The 27502-nt window shown below is 39.3% G+C and overlaps 1 protein-coding gene across 11 annotated transcripts in view; it reads left to right on the top strand.

The window, feature by feature from the left end:
• Positions 1 to 2397: 2397 nt before the first annotated feature.
• NCOA3 (nuclear receptor coactivator 3) overlaps positions 2398 to 27502 on the top strand; it is a 104638-nt gene continuing 79533 nt past the window's right edge. For 4 of the 11 annotated variants that reach the window (XM_063172684.1, XM_063172686.1, XM_063172682.1 and 1 more), the window contains exons 1-2: positions 2399 to 2601; positions 9472 to 9511. The gene's annotated coding sequence lies outside the window, so the exon portion shown is untranslated. Of the gene's footprint in view, positions 2602 to 9471; positions 9512 to 27502 lie in introns of all 11 variants that reach the window. The other 7 variants (XM_063172688.1, XM_063172690.1, XM_063172689.1 and 4 more) reach the window with 4 other exon arrangements.

The raw sequence follows: 27502 nt of genomic DNA, 5'->3' as shown, positions 1-27502 counted from the left end.
GGACGGAGAAAGGCGGGCCGTGATTGGCAGGTTTAGGAGCCGTTAGGCTGCGGCCCGTGGGAGCGTGGGGCGGAGCTCGGGCTGCCCGAAGGGCTCGCAGGCGGCGGCGGCGGCGGCGGCGGCGGCGGCGGCGGCGGCGGCGGCGGCGGCGGCGGCGGCGGCGGCGGCGGCGGCGGCGGCGGCGGCGGCGGCGGCGGCGGCGGCGGCGGCGGCGGCGGCGGCGGCGGCGGCGGCGGCGGCGGCGGTCGCGCTCGCCAAACCCCCGTCCCCTTCTCCGGCCTTCTCTCGTGCCCAGGTCCCGGCGAAAAGACTCCCGCAGAGCCCCTACCGGAGAGCCCCATCGGCACTCGGGGCAGGAGGCGGAGAGGAGTGTAGCCCGGGAGGGGTTCCGTGTCGTCTTTGCGACAGCAGGGCGGACTAGGGAGCGGCGGCGATTTGGTGAGGAGAGGGCTCGGGAGCGGGGAGGGCGTGCAGCGCCCGCTGCGGGCTCTGGGTGCCTCTTCTACCGCAGTGCTTCCGCTTCTGCGGGGACTTGGCCTGCCCCGACTGGCCGAGATCAGCACCCTGGCCAAAGTTAAGTGCCCGCGTCCCCCTGCCCGCCCTCCGCCTGCTGCGGGCCCGCTGCTCACCCTCGTCGTCGGATGTTATAGATGATAAAACAATATTGGCTTTCACATTCATAGATTAGCTTTTTGCATTACAAGTATTTTGATATGGTAAAACTTAATCTTACTTTGAACTGTTTTGTATAGTGTAATATGCCAGTTTATGTATGCACTGTATATTTCATATGAATAGTAGCCTGATAAATATATCGTAGGCTTTAGCAAAATGTTGAAATAGAAACTAAAGTACTTCTATGTAACTAACTCAGAAAATGGTGTAAAGCAATTATTCTGTTTCTTATAACTGCAGACTGCCCCTACCAAGTGATAATAGTGACAAAAAGAGCTTAAGCATCCAGGAAGCATTTATCGACTCTTATCGGTATTATCAGGGAGTGTGAAGCAACAGGATAAAACTACAGGAAGAAATAAAATGTGTAGACCTCATTTACAGAACGTTCTGCAGACAAGTCAGAGGTTAAAACCAAACAAGAGAGTTCCTGGAACATCAAAAAGTCAAAGGAATGTTTGAATAATGTGTAAGTTAATGAATATGCCTGTAACCTCAGCAATGTAACAGCATATAGTGAACATGTTTTTAAGCTACCTCTGTGCTCTTTGGCTGTGTGCTAAAAGCATCCCAGTGCTGGATTATTTTGTCCTTTTATCCTTTAATAAACTTTTAAAAATTTTAAAGAATGAACTCTGTTTATCACATCAGTGAAGCTTAAGCTGATCTGCATCCAGGTGTTTTGGGACCTGCTGGGGCAGGCCATCGAGGTAAGTGTGGGGCTACTGCAGTGGAGGCCAAGTATTTCAACACAATAGCATAATCAGCAACGTTAATTAATTTTGTGTTCTTCATGCAAGCCTCAGCCTTAAGAACTCTACCAGCCTCTACTAGCATTAATAATATGCATAGTAAGTGTTATTAGTATTACTAATTGGGTAAGAATCGTTAGTATTAACACTGGTAGTGAGTGTGTTAGTAAACACTGGTGTTTACTGGGAAGCTCTGCTCTCCCACAATATAACACGATCCTGAAGCTGACCTCAGATGCACAGTTAGGTGAGCACTGCTGTCCTTACCACGATCCCCCGATGGAGCCGTGCTGCAGTGATGACAGCTCGCTTTATTTCACCGCCAGCTCTGTTCTTCCCGCAGGGTCGGGGCGGAGGGCGGTGCGCGGGCGCCGCGGCATGCGACGGCAGGGGGCGTCGCGCCGCTCGCGGTTCGCGGGCGGGGCGGCGGCGCGAGGAGAGGGGCATGGGGTGGGAGGCAGTGGCGGCGATGGGATTTGGGTGAGGGGTGGGCTTGATGGTGACTGGAAGACTGCCTGTTTACCTAATTAAATCATGATCCAATTAACTCTTGGTTGTCTAATTTAACTGGTACTGTGGATGTGCGTAACCATTGCAGTGGTTAATCGATTTCAGTATTAGATAGTGCCAGCTGAAGCACTAATTAGGCCCCCTATAGATTATGAATAAAAAAAGAAGAAAAACTATATGTCTGGTGCAGCAGTAGAAAATTTCAGGCTCCAAGGGAGTAAATAGTTTTCTTTTAATCGCTATTCGAAGGGTTGATTTTTTTTTAATCCCAAAGAACCTAATGACGCAGATGCGGCATTTTGTGACCTCCACGAGCACGGAGCAAGTGCCGCGGGAACGCGCTAGTGGGTGCACGGAACAGGCAGCTTCCCCTGGGACCGCTTCCTCCTCCCCGTTTGAGCCCGCCCTACTGCAGAGACCGCGGCGATGCAGAGGCGACACCGGCCCGCTGGCACCAGGCTGAGCCTGGCGGCTCCGGCCGCAATCCCGGCGCGGACTACAAGTACCACGAGCTCCCGTCTGGGTACTCAGGTCCCACAATACCTCACGCCGCCTGGTGTCTCCGCGTCGGTCCCGATTTAAATCCAGACAGTGAGGAAAATGGCGGTGCGGGGCTGAGTGTGGGGGAGATGGAGATGTAGCTGAGCTTTGGCTGATTTCCCAGGTGAGTGGGGTTCGGAGGGAGGGAGTGAGTAACGAGTGGAGAGAGGGGAGTTCTTGTTCGCGTTTCCCTGCTTCTAGTGCTGGAGTGGGACTGGGATGGCGGAGGGAGAGCTGCCCCTTGCCGGGGAAGGGAGAGGCTTGGGGGGTGGCCTTGAGGGGTGGCTCTTTTCTGTCTTTCGCCCCCCTACTCAATATGAACGTGCCTCTCTGATGGGAGGACGAAGGCGAGCGTAGATGGGTTGTGTGTGAGGAGTATTCCCAGGGCTGGAGATGAGGGGATTCCCCGGGCCATGTGTGGCTGCCTTGACCTCTTTCTAGCTATTGTAACTTTACCGGTGAGTTTTGAAGGGGTATTCCTGGGGCAGTGGCGGGGGATTGATGCGTGGACTGAAGGCTTCCCGTGTCGCTGTGTGATGCATATCTAAGTGTGGTGATTTTGGGTGGAGGTTCCTCGTGGAATACAAAGAGACCTGAGGTCGCTGCGGACCTGGCTTTAGAATCGTCTGACCCACGATTTCTCAGTCTGAGGCGAGGTGTGGGTGAAATACCTCGGTTAGAATGGCCCTCTCTACCATTCCTCTGGGTTTATCTGGTACCGAGGCGGTTCCAAAGATCTTAATATCCGCCTTCTCCTGGTCATCCTGTAGCCTCGGTAAGTTTTGGAGCTGACTTCTCTTGTCTCCTTCTTATCTCTGGTAATTAGAAAAGGAATGAAAAACACTCGAACTGAAAGGGTAATTTCCATGCCTCTTATCCATTTCTGACTCGTAGCTGTAATGAAACTGTTATTGAGGGTTGGAGGTGAGATTCCCACCTCCCCCCTCCCCCCGCCGCGGCTCGGGTCGCATGCCGCTGTAGGTGTTACTGTTTCTGGGATATAAATAGGGTGATTATGAGTTAGAATGTAGCGTGAGGTTGAGATAATTCCCACGATTCTCTTTGGTTCTACAGTTGGTTCTGTTTGTGGTTTCTGCTCCTACTCTTAAGCACGGTCAGGTTTTCCTTTAAAAGCGAAGTTTCTCAATTTGTCAGCTCATATTCAGACTCATTTGAATCCTCAGTGTCTTCTTCCTCTTTTAGACAGAGGTCAACAGAAAATAGTATGTTGGAGTCTAACTAAAATAACAAGACAAAACAAAAGGAAATTTGAATGTGTGAGGCACGGCAATTGCTAGTATATGGTGTCTGTAATACATTTAAAATGGATTCTTACAATAAGCTTAACATTTTTTTTAAGCTTCATCACTATTGTAAAAATAAATATTTTCTCATGGAATATTTCCACCTTTAAATGTTCTGCTTCACATGAAAGAAAGTTGTATGTTCTGAATATAAAATGTAGCTTCATAGAAACAAATAGTGTATGAGTGAAAACCAGAGAATAAAAGCTTGGGTTTAGAAGAAACAGGCAAAATTGGGTGCTTTTGGGGGAGGGTTGGGCTTTTCGTTTTGTTTCAGTTTCGTTACTTTTGTTTTTAAAACAAGATTGTGCATTAAAACATGCAGTAATTACATTTACTATTAACTGCTGTTACAACTGCTGTTCAACTGACTGTTGCTCCTTCAACTCTGTTACTACTACCAGTTTGGTTTTTTTAACTAATACCAGTGGATTTGATGGATTCACTGCTGACACGTGAAGTGATATGAGGGATATGAGAAGTGATAGACAAAATAAACCCAGCATTCAGCCTCGCTTTAAGTACCTCTCCTGATTATAGTGTGTTATTGCCGGTCTGATTTTATTTGGAATATGACTTGCATGCATTTTGGGCTCGTCTGTGGCTTTGTGTTTCTTTTAACTGTTCCTTTGAGGCCCTTGTTCATCCTGGCTTTGGATTTATTAAGTTGGAAGAGTTGGAAGTTTTGCATTGCCTAGTTACCTTTTTTTTTTTCCATTCTATCACTGATGTATACTCTAACATATAGCTGAGATAAAATGCAGATTAGGAAGAAGAAGCAAATCTATTTTACAATGGAACCCTATATTTTGTTCATGATGGGTTTTTTAAATTAATAAAGGACAAGAAATCACAATCACAAAACCTTCATTATTAATGCCTGTGGTACAGTTTCCTAGAAAAGGGGTGTGTGTGTTTTTATTTTTCAAGAGCTCTGAGAAAGAAAAAGTGTCTTGATTACAATTGCCTGCAAAATTAAACCATTTGTAGCGTGTGAAAAGGTATTGGACACTAGAGCCTGACACTACAGGCTGCTTCAACTCCTGCATTTAAATGAGTCTCTCTTGAAAACGTGATCTTAAAGGACTGGACTGTACAGGATCTTCTGCATTTCATGTTCAGGCTTTTTCAGTATTTAGAAATATCTTAAGTATTCTTCTGGCTTGTTTCAATAATTTTAAAAAATGGAGGGGAGGGGGAGGGGAGGAATAGAATCCTTTATGCCACAGATATCTGACCTGAATGCTGGGGCAGCCTGCCTATGTAGTTTTTTCATTTGTTTTTCCCCCTTTCGCCCCTGAGTAAATCTGTTGATGTTTCTAGATGTAGTGTATTAGGAAAGAGGCAATTGTAAAAGTATTTAACTGCTACTGATTTAAATCTGCTATGGAATGTGTTTCCACTCACTGTGATTTTTGTATGCTGCATTTAGTTGAGTGAAGGTACATCACATTATTTTGTGCATCATATAAATCGGAGGTATATTTCAGATGGATCCTGTTACTTTAATAATACTTAATTGGTGACTTTTAAAATTTACAGTTATGAATAAACTGATTTTTGAAAAGTGAAACTAAATTACCTTGCCTTCAATCTTTTGAAGGATATATAGTCTTTTGTGCACTGTATGTCTAATAACAGAATGCCCTGCCTCACTGAAACATCCCAAAGTCATTGAACAGGTAATGTAACCGTAAAAGAGAGAACTGAACAATTTACTTGCACAAAACCCCAGTGAAATACATGTTCTCTCCAGTATTTTGGGGAAACAATTGTTCAGAACAGTCAGTCAGGGGTTCTCTGTTTATTTTGTGTGAATCCAAAGAACTAAATAAATCTGAATCAAAAGCAGTATTCCTCTGGTTTTGCTTTGTGCACTCAATTTGTAGTTCTAACACTTTGCCAATTGCCCTGTAGACTATATGAACATCTTAACATTGCTGGGTTTTTTCATCATGTTCTCTGGAGGCTAGTAAGGCACAGGAAAAGGTAAACTGTGCTACTTGCTTTTTGCTGCTGCATGTGTTAGAGGGGGTAGCATTCTATGTGAATAAACTTTTTCTAAAACCTTTTAGACAGACGTCTAGAAGGAGCATACACGTGTGTGTGCCTGCACACACATAAGCAATCAGTATGTGGAAATGCTATATTGTTTTTTCTGAAACTTATGGAAGAACCAGTAAAGGTTCAACAATTAATTTCTTGTATTAATAATGACAACTTTAAAATGATTTTCTATTCTTAGCAGCTTACATCTTAAGGAAATTATTTCAAACAAAAATTTGCAATGTTCTTTGCCAGTGATTTGGATAGGCTTTTCAGGCATCTTTCCCTGTAATAGTTTCTCTTTCCCCATAAAGGCTAGCCTAGAGAGGGTAGGTGGAAATAGGGAATTATGACTTGGTTTGCAGTTCTTTTTGTGCTCAGTCCATCTTTGCTGCTGCAAACTAAAGCAGACATAGCAGCATCTTTTGTTATAGTACCCTCCTGGTCTCATCTTCTATGGCAGCCTTTTTGATGTTCACAGTAGAGATTTCTGGCTCAATGGGCCAGAATATCAGTCAGCACATTGCTTAATATTCTTAGGTAGTAATTGAAAGAATCACCTCATAATCAGTATTTCAAGTATTTATTTAGTCATAGATTCAAAGATGGCACTAATGGCAACAAAAGGAAGCCTACTTTATCTGCAAACTGTTCACTTGATTAAAATAGAACAAAGCAAACATCTCCTGTTTACCTAGGATGTACATTTGACCCCCTCCTTAAAATTAGGAAGGCAGTTTGTCTAATCAGTGCACAGAAAACTGAAAAAAACCCATCTTCCCTGGCTGAAGTAGCTTTCAAAGATTTTTGTATTACAACTGTAGGTTTTCCATTCAACCCCCTAATCTTTGGTGATGTATGTTCGAGGCTGATGAATAAGTCTGGTAGAGGTGATGTATAGAACTAGTGCTAGCAAACTTGGCAGACTTGTATTGGCTGTGTGAGAGACAATAAGCATGTAACATGGATGATGAGTGGGATTCAGGAACAATGGAAAATTGCTGAGTGCAAATTCGACTAAGTTGAAGGACAGCCATTACTCGATCATTTAATAGGAACAGAATAGCTTGTGTTGTCATCCACTGTAATTTCTGTTCAAATATACAGCTACAAGGTAGTTTTATCACCTGCTTTGTTTTCTCTTACCCATCTGTCTCTCTGTAGCTGCACCTCAAGTGACCTCTATCAAGATTAATACACAGTATAATAATATTTTAGATTGACCAAGCAATGCTTTTGGTAGATGAGCAAATTTTTTTTATTCCCTCTCATCTTAGGTGTGCTTTATAGCAATGAAACTTTTGCTTTAAACTAAAGTCTGTCTAGGTAGAAGTGGAAGGTTGTTTGAGCAGTATATTTGAGACAACTTTTTAAAAAGCTCTTTAAAAGCAGTGGAAATTTCCAGACTTCACAAAAGAAAAGGAAAAAAAACCCCAAAAAACAAACAACTAAAAAAGCCCAAAAAACCCCCACCCAAACCCAAAAAGCTTTTAGGGTCTGGTTTAGCATCTGCTTTGCAAGTTGCAAGAAGAGAAATATGAAACGGAACTGCGGACATTCTGGATGTCAGCCTGAGAAATTTTCCACTGTTTCCTTTAATAACATGCAGGCATGCCTTTATTGCTGGAATTCCAGTTAGGAATCTTTTTCTGACTGGAATTTCAAGCTATTTGGTGAGCAAGTGCTTGCTAAAAATCAGTTGTCAATAAATGAATTCTCATATGCGAGACTGCGCATAAATGACTCTCATGCTAAGTATCAACTACTGCTTGTATTAATTTAGTTTCTTGTTTTACTGTGTGTTAACTGTTCCTATTTCTACATGATCACTGCTAGGTGACAATTCATCTTTTCTTGTTTCCAATGGTAATTCTGGACCAACCTTTCCAGTAAGGACTGTATGCTGCTAAGCTAAAAATCTTAATTATCCTATCTTTAATATACAAAGGAAGAAAAACATTAGGAAACACATCTTTCATAAAAGAGTTAAACTTAAAGACTATTTAATGGTTATTTTTAAAATTATTGTAGTTTGAGGTACAATGCTGAAAATCAAACTCAAGGGACCTACAGGTTCAACCTCATTTGTCTACCTTAAAGCTCTTTTCTGTGTAAGTTGCTCTTATTTACTGAAAGCTACCTGACCTTGCTCCCAAGATGTAGAAGACTCTGTACTTGGAATGTGTCTTGTCTTTCTGTCACTACAGATATTTATTGTTGGCTTATGCTGTTTTGAGGTAGGGCCTAAAGAATCCTTCATATATTGGGTTGAGGTTTTTGTTTCCTTAAATACTGAGGTGGGAGTAAGCAACATCACAACAAGCTCTTGTCTTACTAGTATCAATTAAAAATACAAAACCAGAACCCTTTAAATGCACATTAATTTTGTCTTTTTAAGACAGCATAGTACATTTCCACAGCTCTCGAGCCAAGTCAGGTCCATTGTGCTTCCTTTTTTGTTACTTTTCTTTGTTGCGCTACTTTTTTTTTTTTTTTTTTTTTTAATAATTATATAAAAATTTCAATATCTGCCTTCCTAACTGCTCGTAATCCTTTCTCACATATTTACTGCTAATGAGAATGCTGATGACTAAAGTTAAAAGTGGAGCATGTTGAACTTGACATGAACCTTAATATCTTTTCCAGCTTATGTAAGGATTGTATTGTGAATTGTGTATTTTTTAATTGGTTGCTTGCTGATTAAAAGTACTGAAATTACTGCCATTGCTTTGTATATCTTTTGGATAGCTTATATAAGTTTACTTTACAAATTTGATAGAAAGTTAAAGCTTGAGATTGATTTCTTAATCCATTCCAGCTTTTCTAAGTCTTAGTGAGACTTTTTCTCAAATGTAGATTTAGTAACTACAGGTAGTAATTCCAATCAGAGTGGTCACCAAAGAAGTAGCCACAGTGACTTAAGAGAACTTTCCTTTCAGGGTGACTGACTGAATATATCCCTCTCATTTGGTTTAGGAGACTTGTCCTTACTCCAGTGATAGTTTGGCCTTTATTCCTAGTGTTTTACCTAGAGAAGAAGTGGTTGTGCTGTAGCCAATAGATCTTTGTTCAATTTTCCTCTACTCAGTAAAATAAAAAAAGTAAATCTGAATTAATTCTTCTGTCAAAATAACAGACCAGTGCTAAGTAGTGTACCAAAAGAGTGATGCCAGTGAAGAAAAAGGTTAGAAGATTTAAAATACTACATTATTATACAATCATGCAATGCTTTCCTCTTGAATATAAGTATTTCTGGTATATGCAGTATCATTGAGTAAAATGGACTATGTTTCTCTGTATTTTCAATAAGACACAGGATTTCCAGCATTTCTTTCCCTTTTTTTTGTGTTGACCTTACAGTACAAGGCTGATCTATACAAAACCACAAGTGTAATGGGAAATCAACAGGAGGAAAGTGTTTTCTTCTTCATTCATTTCAGTTATTCTCCTTATTATTAGATGGCAGGGTTAAAAATAAAAAAGGCTACTTTCAGATGGTGTAGCTGTCTATAACTACAGAACTGACTGACACAGAATATCCAGCAGCTAGAAGACTCAGTTGTTCTAAACCAGGAGATTCCTGAACAGTAGATTGTTGAGTTTGAGAGCATGCTAAAACACGTTCATATGCTCTTTCTTTCTAGGTATTCCTACTGGCTTCTGCTCTAGCGAACACTGTGCTCGGTAAGTTTTGTGTCACAACCACTTTGTTTTCTCTGCATCAATTCTCATAAACTATTGATATTTAGGGAGTTAGGAAAAGGAGAAAATAATGTCTATCCCCTTAGAAAATTAAAGGTGTTTTTTTTAATGTTCCATGTTGATATGGTATATAGTTTGCTGTCTTCCACCTCACTTGAGGAAATGCGAGATATGACCTGGCCTTGGTATGTTTTATGGTATCTAACACTGTTAGGCTTTTGGGGAATACCTGGACCATTAAAGGATGCTCCTCCTAAGATGTGGGATACACTGTATCCTTGTGCGTATATATCTGCCTTTGTTTTTTAATTCTCTCTATCACTAGTACTAGAGTTTTCTTCTTCCTGAAGTAACCGGTAACTTTGTTCTAAGCAAAGTATTCATGTTATTTTGAAAGACTGATGATGAAACAGGATTTCTTAGCTAAATCTGTTCTGGGCTCAGTGCAGACATAATGCAAATCACTGATTGATATTGTTTGTTTGAGGTTTGGTCGTAGCTTCTGGGGCAAGCAATTTAGCCTTCAATATTCTATTAGATTGATGTGTCAGCTTCTATACCCGTTGCTGGAGAGTAGCAAAACTGAAAGCTTGTCTGGACATTCTATTCTGTGGGATTTTGGTCTCAAGAAAGGAAGCGCCTTTTTTGGAATAATCTCTCATTGCAAGTTCAACCTCTATGTTCTGCACTTTAGCAGATGTCCTGAAATAGGTGAGCTGGCTTGGTTAGAGTAAGGTAGGGTTAAAGCAAAATGAAAGAAAACGAAAGGAGACCATTGAAGGCAAACCTTTGGACAATGATCTCTTCAAAGGACGGAAGAATTTGTGGGTTTTTTCAGATAGCTGTGCTCATCAAAACATTATAGGTCCTAAGCCATGTTTTGCAGACGGATGACACACTGGGGTAAATAGTATGAGGTGGAGATAAGTATGAGTCAAGTAAGGAAGATAAATGACTTTTGGTCCTGATGGGTTGCAGGCACTTGTCTGACCATATTGTCTATCATAAACCTACTTTTGATGAAAAAAAGATCACATATCTTAAGGAGGATTAATGATATTAGGCTTAAGTTTTGTATGCTCTTCCCTTGTGTTCCCTCCATGGTGTGCTGTGATTATCCTGTTAGTGTTTGTACACTGTTACTTCTAGGCCTCGTCTATATGAGAATCTAACAAGTTTTCATACTGATGAAAGCTCAGGAGTGAGGTTTTGTAGCTTTTTGAACTTTCAATGGACTGTTAGGTACATTAAAAAATATTTACTGGACCTTGAAAAGAGAAGCTATTCTATGCCCAGAGACAATTATTAGTAACCTTTATCCTAATAATTTTGACACTGCCCAAGAATATGAACTTCTGACTGCAGTGAACCTAAACCTAACTTCCCGCACTGTGTGGGATGTACTGTAGAGGACAAATGTGGTGTGGCATTTACTGATCGGAAAACGCATTGCATCCATCACGCTTCATAGCCGATCTTCTGCAACTGCATGACATAAATGCATGACCATGCGCTCCTCAGTTAGTTACTATGTTTTATTTGCTTATCAGATGCTAATACGACAACTTTTCAGTGCAGACATGGCTGAATATTAACTTTAAAGATCAAACAGTGACTCTCCAGCTCAGTTTTGTTGAATGTTAGATACAGTTCAGTCGGTTGCCTTGTATGGGAACTAAAAAAAAATGCAAGGAAATGTAAGGAAAAAATAGTAATAAAATAAATTTACAGCTCTGTCCTGGCATTTCCACCACTGCGCCATAGAAGAGTACATAAAGTTTGCTTCCCGATGATGTGAAACTGTACAACTGTTTAGGCATTTTTCTGTAAACAAGGAAGGAACTGGATCTGAAACCATTATAAATGCTTTTGGTACTTGAAGAGGAAGGATATCATCCCATCTGGTTTTGGTAGTCGTAGACATCTTGTACTAACTTCCAGAATGGTTGCTAATCTTCATAAAATTGCTTCGAATCTTCGAATGTCTATGCTAATGTTGATAGTGTCATTTGGAGAGTTCTGTGGATAAACATTTCTGTTTGAGAAGTGCCATTTGTGTAAAAACTTTCATGAGTAAGACTGATTTTCTGCCTGCCTGAGGAGTCCTTGGGAGCTTTATGTGAGATATGTTGAAAAATGGCTTTTTAGTGGAAGTAAAGATACTGCTTCTTTAATAGAATATTAGAAAAACTAGAAGCATAAGGGTTTTATGCAATGGAAATTCCTTGTAAAGAATAGAAAAGTTTGGACCAAAAAAGAAAAATCCAGAGGGCACTGAGAGGCTTACTTAAAAGCATGACATTTTTTTCTCATAAATGGGCGGGAAAAATGGTAGGAATTAATGTTGTGGTCAGGATTTACATACCCTGTGTCCAGTAAAGATGGGACTATTGATGTGTGTATGCAAAACCTAAAGCATGCACGATATTAATAAAACATACCTCTTAAATCAGAACCAAAAAGAATGTGGTAATATATCTTAAAATTAAATAAAGTAGGATCAATTGTAATGTTACTTTTATATCCTAGCGGCCCATTATTATAATGGTTTATCTCAGTATGTTATGTACTACTTCCCAGTTTATCTCTGGGCTGTAGTATGTAATTCCCTGATGACAGTGTTTTACTGAAACTCATCGCATAATTATGCTAGCATCAATCCAAATACCATGAGCAAAGTCAGTGTTGGTCTGTCAAGGTTTTGTTCAGTCAAGCATAATAAAATCTCTCAGGACAGGGATTCCTTAGGCTATCTGAAAGTGGTTCCGGTGTTCAATCACTATTTATAAACAGAAACTTAACTTGTTGCAGGTAGTAAAGCTTGCCTATTGCCCTTTTCCTGTAGGCCTTGGAGGAGACTCTGTGACTCCAATTTCTAATACCTCTCTGGGTGGTACTACTCTGCTTTATGTAGTATTAAGCAAAGATACCAACCTCTGAGCTTTTTCCTTTTTATTACTTCACCTTGCTTAATTTTTAAATAATCGAGCCCGTAAATCTAAGATTTTATTTGACCAGAGGAATGCACAATATCACTTCAGCTTTGTTTGGAGCAGTAAATTGTAGCAGATGCTCTGTGATAACCTGACTGTATTGTGGAAAGATTAATTAACCTGATTTGGGGGGGATTCTCTTCTGTCTTCTCTTCTGTTATTTTGCAATTTCACTGAAGGTACTGTATCTACTAAGCTCTGTTCACTGTGAAGGAAATATGGTACGGAATATGATAAAGAAATAGAGGAAAGGGGATCCTAATTAATGGAATGCTCAGATCTGTTGGTATAACAGGGGTAGACACTGATTTTGCTTCAAATATTGAATGGTAGGCATTTTTGTTGAACTAAATACCTCTTGCAGCCAAATGAAGTGTACCTGCATATACTCAGACTTAATCAGATTGTAATTACAGCATTGAGATTGAAACATTTCCATATTTCAAGGACAAACTGGCGCCAGTTTAGAACTGGAGCCTTTGTATTAAGTAGCTATAGTTATTCCTTTCAAAGAAATTAATCATAAATAAGCACTGATACTAGTCATGGAAAATGTGAAATTTTGATCTCCTTTCTTCAGTGTCTTATTTTGGTTTTAGTAGTTTCTGATCTTGTACTCTCAAATCTGAGAGTCTAGTTTTGTCAAAGACTCATTAACTTCATTTACCGGCCTTTAATTATTATTAGATCAGCAAATACCAAAATCTAATCTTAAAGACAAAGAGGATGTGTGTTTTTCAATAAATTTTTAAAAGAATCTATTTTAGCAGCATGACAGAAAAAGATACTAAGTAGGAGTCTCAAAAGCATTCTTAAGACACCAGGCATTTATCTGCCCTTAAAGCCAGTTTGTGTGGATCTGAGTAGATTCACACAGTATGAGACCCTGTAATGGAGAGATGCCTTCCTGCCTACCTTCTGCCCACAGCAATCAAACGCTTTTTCAGAATATGAATCTACATTTTTCTAAATGTCATGTTTCTGGTGTAAAATAATATATTTGCTGACGTTATTTCTGTAACTTACTTCTCGTGCAAACACATTAATAAATGTTCATAAGTACTGTATCTGCTGACTAGCAAAATGTGCCAATGGCAAGGCGATGTGATTTATGGAGTACATTTCTTTCATGCTCATGGGCCCACCCTTATTGATGGGTGTGAATATATTCGTTGTGATCTGTCATAATCAAGACAGTATGTATCACTGTTGTTTACTCTCCGTTGGAAAATGCCCATGTGTTCTGATTTGAATGTCACTGGAGCTCTCTAAGTACCCATTCTGGGCAAAGGCCAAGTTAACATACAGGTCCTTGACAGACTTTTGATCTTGATTTATGACATGATTATCTATTACTATGTGGTGAATTGGAAGTGATTGCTGTGTTACTGCTCATGAGACTTTGTGTGAGACTGGACCCATCAGGTCACAGAAAAGACTACTAATAGCCTTATTTGTCTGTTGCATCATCTGTGCAGTGCACTGTTTCAGGAATCTGCTTAAATTAAGAATATGCAACAAGGATTAAAGAAATCTCGAGAGGTGGAGCTGACAATACTATTTGAAGTTTTTTGAATGACCTCACATCCTTAGTATTTTCAGTGTAAGTTTCTGTATGTCTTTAAAAAGCTTATGGAAAAAATAGTATAATGTGCCATAAGGAAATTTCTACTCTGTTTGCCAGCAAGGTAGTTATCAAGCAGGGCGCTGCCTTGGCTGCTAAACTGAGTGTGCCTTCTACACGGATTACTTGCTGGAGGGGCAGGAAAGTGGGTTTCTAGCACTGTTGGATGAGATCTCCAGCTACTGTTCTAAATGAAATCTTGAATTAGGAGGGAGGTAAGGGTGGCCTTTGCTAAGCCCTTGATCCTGCTGCTGCCTCATGCTTTGTGGATGCTGTGTATGGGTGAGGCAGTATAACCTAGAAAAATGTCCCTGTTCACTAGCTGCTGTGCTGCCAGACACTTTAACTGCTTTGTAGGTGGTTTGTAGAGAAGTTGCTCTTGGTCCTGGTAGTATAGTGATAAAGCGTGTTCTGTTGCGTCAGCATGGAGAAGCTGTGCAGCAACAGAGCTAACTTGGTTAGATAAAATACATGAGGATCTTGACCACTGGTTTAAAACAAAACTAAGTATGTTAGAGTACTTTAAATAAGGCACTTGCCAGCTATACAGATATCTTAATTGGAGCAGCAAGATAAAGTTCAGTTTGTTTAGACATTTGACCAGTTTCTCTTCCAAAGCTTTAATTTCTTGGACTGACTAAAAGGTTACACTTTGTTCAATAGAAGTCTACTCATTTTTCAAACATTCGAACGAAAAAGTAGTTCTGAGGCGTATGTCAGAGACAGGCATTAAAGAATTAGGACAGGCTGCCGTGATGGAAAATGTTAGGCATCCTTAACCACAGATGTAGTTGTGCCTGCACAGGCACTGATATGCTGTAGTTTATTTTTCTATTTTAGGCAAAGATGCCCACCCAAAATTAGCAAGGTTCCTTTCTTTTTACTGCACCAATATGTCAAATCTAAGTTTCATTCAGTAGATCGTCCTAATTTCAGTCTCAATCAACAGATGAAACATCTGTTGCAATGCTGGGGTGTATCAAGGCTGTTTTATTAAAGATGAAGTATATTAAGTTGAGGGTGAGTGTGTGTATGTCTGTGTGTCCCCAGATATCCTTGTGGAAATGTTTGTTGATGTTGATGTACGGTTTTAAATGTTTTTCAGCAATAGAGTCCTTCCACCCTGCTGCCAATCTGGTGCTACAGATTGTAGAAAAAACAAAAATAATACTTTTTCTGTTTGATAGGGTCTTATTTTCACGACCTGTTAGTTTTAACAGGGAAGGGCAAACTACATCTGATTGGCCTCATGTATAATGCAAATGTGGCATGTTTTAAAAGCAATCTATTTTAAAATATCTTTACAGGGCTTAAAACATTTTTATACATTACAGGTGAACACGGTTTACTTCTAATTGTTTTTGTAAGCTAGGTACAGTCTTCAGAAACTGCAAAAATGCATGCTGTAGACTTCTGTAAAGAGCTTGCATGCTTTCCCAAAATGTATTTTTCCTAAATGACTTCAGAATAGGACAATGTACGTTGGGTGGAGCTGCACAGTCTCAGTAAGACTGAGACATGCCGTTAATTCAAGGACAGTCTCTTACTAGCTTCATGAACTGCATGATAAAACAAAGAAAGAAAAGAAAAAAGAAAACTAAAAGGTATATTTTTAAGGAAATTGTATAGAGTTTAGTAAAGGGTTTGCAGAATTAGTAATTTTTTGCAGGTTCGGTGGTGCATCATTGTGTATCTTGTTTGCTTGGAACAGTAATTATACAGACTCAGACTTCAATTATTATTTTACTTATGTAGTGATGTAGTAAAAAATTCCAAATTTTACTTGACTTTAGTAATTGGTATATTTTTGGAGACAGTGCTAGCAACTGTCAGTATTGTCTTCCCATCCCCCCCCGCTTTTGAGTCTAGTTTGCTTGCAGCTGCAGTAGTAGGCATCCTTCTTTCAGGAAGTGACCTTGACTTGTATTAATCAAATTCAGAAAACACAGCAAAACTTCTTGGTAACATGCTGACTTGATATAAAATTTTATAGTATCCATTTTCTTCTAAAATGAGGCCATCGTACAAAAAGGGCATTCATTTATGATACCTTACTGTAAAATAATTTTTCTAAAATGATGCAGTAATCAGAGAAGGCAAAACAACAAAACCAAGCTGCACTTTTTACTGAGAAGAATGTACTGAGAGTTTTTAATAAAAGTAACAAAGTCTTAAATTAGTATTGGCAAAACTGTCCTAATCTAGCTAAGCTGTGAAAATACAGTATTATTTGATAGCATTTTCTCTGGTGTCTTTCCATTTTTGAACTACAGTAGGAAAGCTTGGTAGTAGGGCATGAACTCAGTCACCTAAGATCTAATGATGACTTCAACTTTCTGACTTTGTGTTTTAATCTCTTCCTGCATCTTTTATTAGCGTCTCACAAGGCATAGCACTTAACCTCATAGTAGCTGCATTAAGCTGCTGCTGTGCCTATTTGCATAGATTATGAAAGTAATCTACCTGTGAGGGTTCAAGAAATCACTGTTTGACCTTGTCCACCAGCTGGAAATTGGTTTTCTTTGGCTGCTCTGGAGTGGCTGACTATACCTGAAGCAGGTTTTAAGAGGCTTCGCGTTACTATCTTATTGCCAAAAACTGTTTTGTCAATTGAGTCGCAGAAGTATGATTTGCAAAAGTATGATTTACATCAGTTTGACTGGAACTGTTTTCAGCTGGCATAGCTGTTTTGTAAGAGTCTTCATCCATTTTCTGGACCTGTATAGAGGTCTGAGACCAGAGTATCTTTCACCATTACAAAGTGCACTAAAGCCTTTAACATTCTGGGTAAGATAATTTACTGATTTTGAAACTGCATGTTGATGGAAAATTAGTAATAGCTGCCAACTGACTAATGTTTTTTTCCACCTTAGGTTGTCATGTGCATTATCTTAAACCATCTACCTTGGCTTCAGGGTTTGGAAAACTGAGTTGTGTTTTCACCCGCATCCTTACCATGAACCTTTTCTCTATGTCGATGGCATATTTACTCATTTTACCTCTTCACAGTATATTCAGATTCTTGTCAACCTTTCTGCACTGTGTTGGAGATCAGACTATGCCAAAACACATGCCTCCAAATGTTTCTCAATTTGACTGCCTCCTGTTTTGAAATGGTTAGTTCCATGTGTTTTACTCTGCAAATGTGTGTGATGACTTGCCATTCTACTTGGTATCAAATCAGAGCTGCTACAATCTCTAAGGAAGCCTATGCATTTCTGCTGTATGGAATCATACTCTTAGGTTACAAATTCTAAAGAATTTGCTTGAACTACATGCTTTACATACTTCCCTTCATGCTGTCTTGTATTATGGCGTCTGTTGCTGCACTGAACTGAACATCTTCACAGGAGCTTTAGTCCTCTTTCTTTGCAAGACCGATGAAGGGGTGATAAATCTGTTGCTCAAGCGTAGCTGGACATTTGATTTGTTTTTCAAGTTCAAATGCCAAAACACGATCATAGAGCGTGTCTTTCAGATTTGCTGTCATCAGCATTTTCACCAATCTCCCAGAGAAAAACCTGGTGGCAGCACAGATTTTGGGGTACCCCTTCATGGATTGATTCACCTGGGTCTGTAGTTCCTGGGGTGAAAACTGCTTTGTTAGTGATGATACAGTGGAACAAGAAGCCTGGTTTGTGTTTGTGCTCTAGTTCTGTAATAACATGAGTGAATATGCATCTTTCTTTTTCAGTGCTAAACCCAGACAATCTATTACAAATCTCATGCCCAGAGCATTTTTTACTTTTTTGTAAAGTTTTTTGTTTTCTTTTGCTTTTGTTTGTTCTCCTTTGCAAGATTTTGAATTCCTGAGGATTTTTGTAGCTAAGAGCCATGACTTCAATGTCCATCCTTCAGGGAGCAGATGATGTCCTGTTTTGTAGTCAACATCTAGAAGCAGGCTATTATGACTGGTACTGTGAGGACTGGGCAGCAGTACTTCTTGGGCTGCCTGGCCTTATGCCCACAGTACCGTGGATTCCTTGTTTTTCGTGAAGCAAAGTAAATTACTGCAGCTCTGGACTGCGCATTCAGAATCTTTTCTGACAGTTTTGTGTCGATGCTCCCCCTCCCCTTTCTCAAGGTCGTTCCTGTTTGCTGGCACAAACAGGCGGCTCGTAGCTGTAAGACCTCCAGAGTTAAGTGATGCTTTGATAATGCCTACTATCAGTTCTAGCCCTTTGCTTAGTGCCATGGTTTTCAGCTAAAGCGGGGGAAGGGGGTCCTACTTCTGCAGGTCTCAACTTCTGCCTCGCCGCTATACTGCTTCGGACGACTCCCCTTTCCTTTTATTTCCGTGCTGAAAGCAATTCTCAGTCCGGAGGAGGCTGCTGGGCGTTCTGCTGCTCGTTCGAAGGGAGGGGAAAGGGAGGAGAGGCCCTTCTCCCTAACTGTCTGCTCCCTGACAGGGGCGGGCCGGGCCGCAAGGAGTTAAGGGCCGCTGCCGCCCGCGGTTCTGTCTGGAGCCGCCGCACGCTCATTGGTTGCAAAAGGGTGAAATTGAAACCACAGTAAACTTTTGACCCTGTAGCAGTTCTTGTGGAACGCCTTCCCCTTGCCAAGAGCTGAAGGCTTCTTCCCCCCCCCCCCCCCCCCCCAGCCCGCTTCCCCCTTTTTCCTGTATTTTTTTTTTTCTCGGTGATCATGCTGTGCTGCATGCAGTCTCCCCGAGGGGAGGGGGAGGACGAGAACAAGCGAGTAGTTTGCTTGTGTGCCGCTAACGGCGAAGCTGGAATTTGCCTTAAAGGCTACTACCAGCTATCTTCTGAAAGTCCCGTCGCTACACGAGTAGGAATCAGTTGGGGTTTTTTTTCCAGTTTCCAACATGTTTCTGTATGGTTGAAGAAAAATAACCCAACTACAAGCAACCTACAAACTGATGCTGACCATCGGGGCTAATTAGAAAGTGGGAAAGGGAGGATGAGTCACCCGGTACGATGGTTTCAGCGAGCTTAGTAAACACTATCAAATTTTTTAAAAGATTGAGGTGGTGTCTCCTTACTGAAATCCTACGTTGGAATATCTCAATATTGCAACTTAGTTTATATGTCTGTGAATTGAATACATATTTACCTAACTCCTTTTCTATTCTGCATCTCCCTTAAACAAGAAAGCCTCCAACAACTCAGTCTGAGACAAGAAGTGTCAGCTGAACTTCACTGCCAAATTGCAAAGTGTCGGAGGCCTAGAGTAGCCAATGCTAGGAATTTTTATTTAGAGTGTGACTCCAGCAAATTCTGGACCAAATTAACGCGTGTGTCATTTTCATACTCTGCAGATTTTACCACAAACCTGAAATATCTGTGGCCGGGAAAATTCACCTTCCCCTTTGTAGCTTTGCCAAATCAGACAAGTTATAGCAGCATTACATTTTCAATGAAGTATGAACACGACATTTAGTTATTTCACATTTCTTTCCCCTTAAATGCGTGTCTTGTCACTGACAAAAGAATCACTGCCTTGATTACTGCATCAGTTTCCATTTCCTCCCTCACTGGCTCATAGGCGCAGGTATGGCCACCTGTTCTTGCTGGAATATTAAATTTACTGAATGTTAAGTGCCACTTAATCAAGGAGTTTACTCAGCACCTTACCTAGAGATAACATTCAAAACTCTTTCTCAACAAAGAAACCTGATGCCTGACTACTTCAGTCTGTTGTTTCCACATCTCTCCTGTCTTGTTCTTGCAAATAGTTTCATCGGATTTATATAGCGTGTTAATTTTCCTAATTAGAGATTAGGCTGAGGAGGTACCCACAACTGCTGTGATTTGGACTCTTTAAAAATTAAGTTCTGTAAGCAGTTTAGTGGTAAGAAGTGTTTACTTTACAGTGGTGTTATTAGAGTAGGACAGAACTGTGGTGGTTCCGTGTGAGCTGTTCTTGTAGTGCTGCTTTGTTCTTAATGCAGCTTTTTCTGGGAATTGAGGGAGTCTCCAGAAGCATTGCCAGCAACATCGAGGGAACGATGAATATTAAATGATTAATAGCGGACCCTCTGTACCCTCATGTGTGCAATTCTCCTTGCAATTGCAAAAGAAACGTGCCCTGACATTGATCGTTTGTGGCCTCCCTGTTTATTCCAGCTAGTGTACCTAAGCAGCAGCTATTATACAGTTTCTTTTTCCCCACTCCCTGTAATTTGTTGTTCTCTCCTTCCTGTGCCTGTGCACATCCTGTCTGATTCTCATTGTCTGTTTCATGGCAGCTCTCCTGCCTTCACAGTGGAGCTGCACATCATGTTGCCTATCACAGTAAAATGGAATAAATGCTCTTCTAAAGGAGAGTGAATAACAACTGTCACAAATTAGGAATCAATTCTGAACTCTATTTCTGAAGCATAATTTAATGTGTCTTAGACTTCTCTTGCACACTTGCATGGTGGCATTGCGATAACATTATGTGTACATGCCTTTTAGTGGTAAAAATCCGTGAACTCTAAAATTGTTGCTGCAGATGCCAGCAGAAGGGCGGGAAACTAGCAAAAAAAGTAACGCTGATACTGAAGCTGCAGAAGCACAAATTTCGTTAGCCCTACAAATCTTATAACTTCAAAGGACTCCACTGGGGAGAGTGGTTTTGAAGGTCATTATTGAGAGTTAACTGCTGATAATGAAAAATCACTAGTGTAACCGTTTCCTGTAATGAATATGGCTGAAAAGAAGGGAGTCACGGATACTGTGAAGACATTTTGTAACCAAAAAGCATTAAATGAGCAGTCACAAACAGAAAATATGTGTCGGCATTCTCTACTGCTTTATTCTATGTGTTTATTCAGAGAAGATCTTCATGTTGGTTTCATCTCCCCACATTCCAAAATAGGGTCTTGCCAGCTGCTTTGGAGCTGCCCTATTAGAATTTTCTCCCCCACCAAGGTTTCCACATGATGAATGAGAAATTTAAAGAGAAGTTCCTGCCATGGTGTTTTCATCTATTTTTTCCCTGTCTAGAGTAAGCAGCTTTCTATCTAGAAAGCAATTTTCTATCTGCTTTCTTCTAAAAAAAGAATGGAAAGGTGATTTAGAGGAGATACTAGGGCACAGCTTCTCAGTTTGGAAAATTATTATATGTTCCAAAACTCATCAGAGCTACTCTTGTGTGCTTCAGACTTCTGCTGGTTTATTAAAGCTTGGTAGTTTCCCCTAGATCAGCTCCTCACTGTCATGCTAGCATAAATGATGCTGGAAAAGAGTAGACATGTAGTAGTTGGACCTCAGATTTTTTTCTAGGTTTTAAAACATTACCATTGTATGTGTCTTTTCTGCTTTTATATCCGTTTCAGTTGGTGGTGAAACTTACTACCTGCAGTGTGATGGTTTAATTGTGAGATGCAATAAGTGGCTTTTTCTTGGCTTCTTCTTCAATAGGTTTGTCTCAAAACTGTCCTGTCCACATCCTTGTTGCAGCTTTTCAGTGATGAGTGAGCACTTGGTCTTCTGCAGCAGTAATGTCTTGGGTTTCTGGATTTGAAATGCTTTTTTAAAGAGCATGTTTATAGCAACAACTTACTGAAAGACATTTTAAAAAAAATTATCTATTGATTTTTGTACCTCCTCTGCCAATATAATAATTTTTCTGAGTTCTCTTGTGATATCATCAGGATGCAACATGAATAGACGCAAGAAATTTTAAGCTGTAGCCGTATGAATTCCCTTGAGGACACATGTCCATACATACAGTCTTGTTTTTCAGGAATCACTGAGAATTTTTTTTTTTTTACTTTAATGTACAAACTAGTTTGTAGAAAGAAAAGTTCTGATAGAAAAGTGGTGTGATCTTGGTGAAGCAGACCTCCTGCTGCAAGTTGTGTTCCACCTGCACTTCGTTGAAAAATGTGATAAAAATGAGGATTGGCTGCTATAGCTGAAAGGACTTTATGCATTTATAACTCTGTAGGTTGCATTATCTATGTAAATGTGTGTGAGCTAGGGTGGGTTGATGTGCCCTGATAATCAGGTTGTTCCTAACTTCTGTTACAGGCTCAGGTTTTTTGATCTCTCAGGCAGTAGGGACAGTAAACAGTAGCTTTGCCTACTGATTTCTGCTGAAGTACCAGACCAGGATATTTACTCTGCTGACTTTTTAGAAGAGTGTGCTTTGTTTCCAGCACAGTTTTAAACTGATTTCTCTCAACTTTCCTTTTGATGTTTCTTGTGTGTGTGTGTGTGTGTATATCGTGCTTGTGATAGTCAATATAATGTATCAGGTAATTTATCACAGCAGTAAATGAACTATAAATAGGAGAGAGACAGTATTACTGAACTGATACAAGAAAAGAAAAAAGAATCGGCTGAAGTGGTCCATAACTGTTGCATCCATTTGTTTGTGGTGTGTAGTTGTGCTTACAATAGTCTGCTGAAGACTTAGACAAGAGAAGGACTCAACTTTACAGTTTGTGGTATCAAAAATTCCTCATGCTATGTCATGGCACGATGCCCATTTTTCGCTCTGTCCAATCAGATGGCAGCTGGAAAGGCATGGTTTTCTTCAAGATAAGTAAATGAAAAGCACGGGCCAATGTAGTTGCTGTACTAATGCTCTTGCCCTTAAAGTAGGCAGTTTTTGTTCTCAAGGTACAAATAGGGAATGTCCAGAGAAATTACAGTTCTGACAAATATAAATAAATTCAGAGCAAAAATTATATGCTAGCAAAACCAGTATGTCTTCTATCTTGTTGGCTCCACATGCTGTAACAGTCTTTTGTTGATGATACTGTGAAAATACAGGGCAAGTATTTTTCATTTTGGATATTACTACTGAAATACGTTTTCATTTCTAGCACTATACCAGACAACTGCAGACATTCATAAACCTCAGAGCTCTGACGTGATAGAAATTTGGAAAATAAGTGATGTTTATCTAATTTTTTTTTCTAGTGATAAGTTTTTTCTGTCCTAGAAAAATACAGAATTGAAAGTGGATATAAGAACAACATTTTTTTCTTTCAGGTTACATTTGACTTGGTTTGAAGTTGACTATGTCCGTTCTGGTAGAAAGTGTATATTAGAGGATTAGATGTAACTTGATGAAAGATTTTTAGGAAAGCTTCCATTAATTTCAGTCATGATATTTGTGTAAAAATATCCTATTTGGAAGTTAAAATTTGAAAATAGTAAACTTTTGACCTTGGGTAAATGTTGCCTTGTATAATGCAATATATTCAGCCAGTAAAGTAAAAATTGCGTTTTACTGGGCTCTAGCTTGTGGAAAACATAGTGCTTATTGGTTGGCAATGCCTGACAGCTGAAATTTATCAAGGCTAACATGAACTTTACTCATTCTTACATTTTCAAGCAGCTTTCAAAGCTCTGCATCTATACAAACGTTCACATGAACTTTACTCAATCTTGTATTTTTAAGCAGCTTTCAGAGTTTAACATGTGTACACATGTTCAGCCTGTCTTGTTGCTTTTATCATTTTGTTCTAGAGATGTTAGAGTTAGGGTTAGGGTTAGCACAGTGGTGTATCAATACTCTTACTAAGATGAGAATACACCCATAATGATTTTCATTTCTCAAATTTAGTCACAATATAAGCATTTTGTAAACTAGCACTATAATGTAAAAATGTAAGAGTAATGTTTAAAGATCAAAAATATTTTTTAACTATTAAATGTTTTAGTGGACTTCAGACTTTCAGTACATGGGATTATATTAAATATGCAATATACTCTTGGAAGCATACATTTCCTAGAAATCATAAAATTAAATATAGTTAAAGTGCAGTTGCTTAGTAGAATAAATGCTAAAGCTTTTCTTTAGGTAAATGAAAACGCATGTCAGAGAGAAGATACATTTTCTTTCCAGGGATGACCAATTTTTCTGGGAGCCATTTTGGTGTTGTGGTTAAACAGTTCATGTTCATTGGCTGAATAATAAAAAAACTTGTCCTCCTTGCTTTAGATGTCATAAAGAATTATGAGATTGTTTTGGAATGTTAAAAGCACGGAATGTAATTATTCTTGTCTAATAGTCCTCTTGAAGAGAAAAATGTCTGGAAGAAATTATTATTTTCATGTTTTTCAGATTTTCTGTCAGTCCACATAGCTTGCTGGTCTTTTAGACTTACAGTTTCCTTCAGTAACTTAGACTTACAGTTACTTCAGTAACTCAGTGTTGAGGTAGACAGATCACAAATGTTGGCTGCCAAGTAACTCAAGACTGATGGGGCCTTAAAACTGGAATGGATGAATATGATTATGATCATCATAATTTTAACTACTGATCAATGGTGAAAGATACACATATTTTCCTCCTTACTAATATGCTTAACAAAAATGTCATACTTATTTTATTTACTAGTATTCATACTAACCCTTTCAACCTGGAAGACACTTCAAATGACATAAGAAATCATTTTCATTTTTCTTTATTTATATTAGGAAATAATTTTCTTTCTTCTTTAACTAATATCCAAATTGCCAAAGATGAAAGATAAATTAGTGTCTGAAGCCAGTCTGGAATTCAGAGTTTGCTGGACCACTTTGTTAAAAATTCAAGGTTAAAGATGTGATTTCTTTGCTCCCGTTAGGAACCAGCAGGGTTTTAAACCTGTGCATTTTCTGTGTTGTTTTGGATTGAAAAAGGTAAAGGCCAACATGAAGAAATTTTCACAGCTACGTCTTTATTCTCTCTGAGTGTCCAGTTTATGCCTTTGTCCACTGTCTCCCTTGCTGGCTTCTTGTTAATGATGTGCTACTCAAGCATTTTTTTTATAATCACCTGTAGTTCAGTGCAAGGTGCAGTCTTCTCGTTTTTTAGTCCTGTACTTCCTGTTTCAATTCATTTTCAGTTCTTCTCATGTAAACAAGCTTTCCACTTCTTGAATGCTAACCTTTTCCCTGTGGCATCCCCTTTAACTTTCTCACAGAGCCATGTAGGTATTTTTTGATATTTTTGTTCTCTGTTCCAAAGGCTATTTAGGTGTAACAGCTATTATCCAGGATTCACTTGAGAGGCAGCATAATCTCTCCCTCTCTCTCTCTCTCTCTCTCTCTGTTGTTATTACGATACAGTCATAAGAGGGCCTGTGTAATCACTTTTCTGTCTTGAGGGAATGTGCGGTGATGTCCTCACATACGTCTAGAGATGTGTAAATTAATATTCCACACTACTTCTAGGCTGCATGTTGTTTTGTTAAACACAACTAACCTCAAATGACAATTATACCATCTTTCACAATTCCTTTGATTTGTGTGCACAAGCAGTAACTGATTCATTTGCTGCCTTCCTTTTCCTTTTTATTTTCCTGTTAAAACTGTTTGATGAGATACCTGGTTTTAATAGTTTGAACTGGAGCTACAGATGATGTGATGTAATGAAGAAATGAATACCACATTGTAATGTGCTAGAAGTGTTAGAATATATGTCTCGTGCAGTGTATGTCTGTTTAATGAGGGAAAGTCTATTCACGTTTTCTTTTCCTGTTTCTGTGTCTGAGTTTGTTTCATGACTCCTGCCTGATTCATCTAAAATTTGAAATCAGCAGAGAGATCCAGCAAGAAACAGACTAATTTAGTTATACCACATGAGGTTTCCTGACTGCATTTTACAAAATTATTCACATCTTCGTGTTACAAACAAAAAAGACTTGCAAGCCTTCGTCCCCCACACCCTCCAGTATAGCTGTATAAAGCCTCTATGGTCTCTGTTCATATTGAGATGTCACAGATGTGTCCACTTTTCTGGGTTCTTTTCTCACATGAAACACTAATGACCATTCCTTCTTTGATTCCTTTCTCAGGCAAATTGGCATAGGCTATACAAAATGAAATTTAGGTCACAAATTACTTTAAAATTATTCTACTTGAATGAATGGAAGATTTAGCTGCTGATATTTGTATATACTGGAAATCTATGGCAAAATATGGCAGAAGATGGTTGTCATAAAAATATCACCAAAGGAGTGTGCGGTTTTAGTGTGAAATGTAAGTGTGCAGTTGAGTTTTAAAGATGAATTTATGCTATCCTGAAGATTAAAGGCAGGTGTGTTCACCTGCCCTGTTAAAACAACTAGGAGCATTAGGAATAACTAATTTTAAATAAATACTTTTAATTCTATGTATTTTAATTTCAATATTACAGGGGATCTGCTTTTCTGTCATGTGTTTTGTTTGCTGTTAACATGGTCCTTTTTCTGTTGCTCTAACTCGCAAACCGGGATGAGTAGGAAACAAATTAACAAGTAATGACAGTCCAAAAATAGATCTGCATGCATTATTTATCAGAGGAACAGGAGATGAACGCCAAGCATCTTCCACCTCTGACCATCTCTTAACTAGAAGTGTCCTGCCGCATTAATAAATGCAAAGTGAAAAAGGTTCAAGTTAATTGTCATGTCTGAGAAAAAGCCCAAGAGTGCATGGTGTTTACTAAACATAAGCACTGCAGGAGAATTGGTAAATGAAACCTGGCAAGGTCTGAAAAATCAGACTCCCTAAGATAGAATGTTTAATATAAAATGAATGTGTATGAAATTAAGAATATTTAACATGTTGCAACAAGATGCCTTTCACTAGCATTAGAGATGGCACTTTTTTTTAACTGAAAGTCCTGATTCAGTGAAGTCTCTGAATCATTTATACCTAGTAAATCCCTTTTTGGAATGTGAGAGGGAGAAAGGGTAGAGAATGATCAAATGCCTGTGTTTTGGAATAGTATTTTATTAGTTACTGTACTGGTGGGGGAAGTGCTGGATAAGCACTCCACTGGATAAGTGATGTATCAGTACAACAAATATATTTTCCTGTTTGCTTCATAATATAGGTATAGGTGCTTTTTATCTTAAAAGGTAATGAAAGACTTTTTAGTATAAACTAGTTACATGAAAACCTCTTTATTTACTCAGTGTACATGAGTGTCTGTTTCAGTGGTTTGTTTCATTGCACTTTGAGATTCACAAAGCTGTAGTAAAGATTCAGTGGCATTTTTATCTGCTGCATTTGCTCCTTCCCCAGAGGTTTAAAAGTATGTTGGTCTTATGCACTCTAATTTAAAGTGTATTGTATTTGGGTTCTTTTTTTAAAAAGGCACAGTAATTATCTCTGAAACATTTAAGGAAGATTGCAAGTGCTGCCCTTTTTATGTCTTATTTTAAAAAGTAACTATCATGTTCACCATATCTGGCACATTATATATAGGTATATTTTTAACCTGAACACATTGTAGTGTGTTCTGTCTTTAGGTGTCTGTCATATTGTTGTTGTCTGTGCCACAGGTAACAATAAGACTTGTCACTTAGCCATCTCATCTGGACTTTAATGTAATGATCTTTCTTTATGTCTTTTACAAATTTATCAAAAAACCTACCGTGTGTAAACTTTGATTTGATAGCCAGGATGTGTTATATGCTAAAGT

This window comes from Melospiza melodia, chromosome 19, assembly GCF_035770615.1.
Source record: "Melospiza melodia melodia isolate bMelMel2 chromosome 19, bMelMel2.pri, whole genome shotgun sequence".
In the NCBI taxonomy this organism is placed as follows: Eukaryota; Metazoa; Chordata; class Aves; order Passeriformes; family Passerellidae; genus Melospiza; species Melospiza melodia.
Note: the sequence above shows the minus strand (reverse complement) of the source record. Positions and strands in the feature narration are given on the sequence as shown.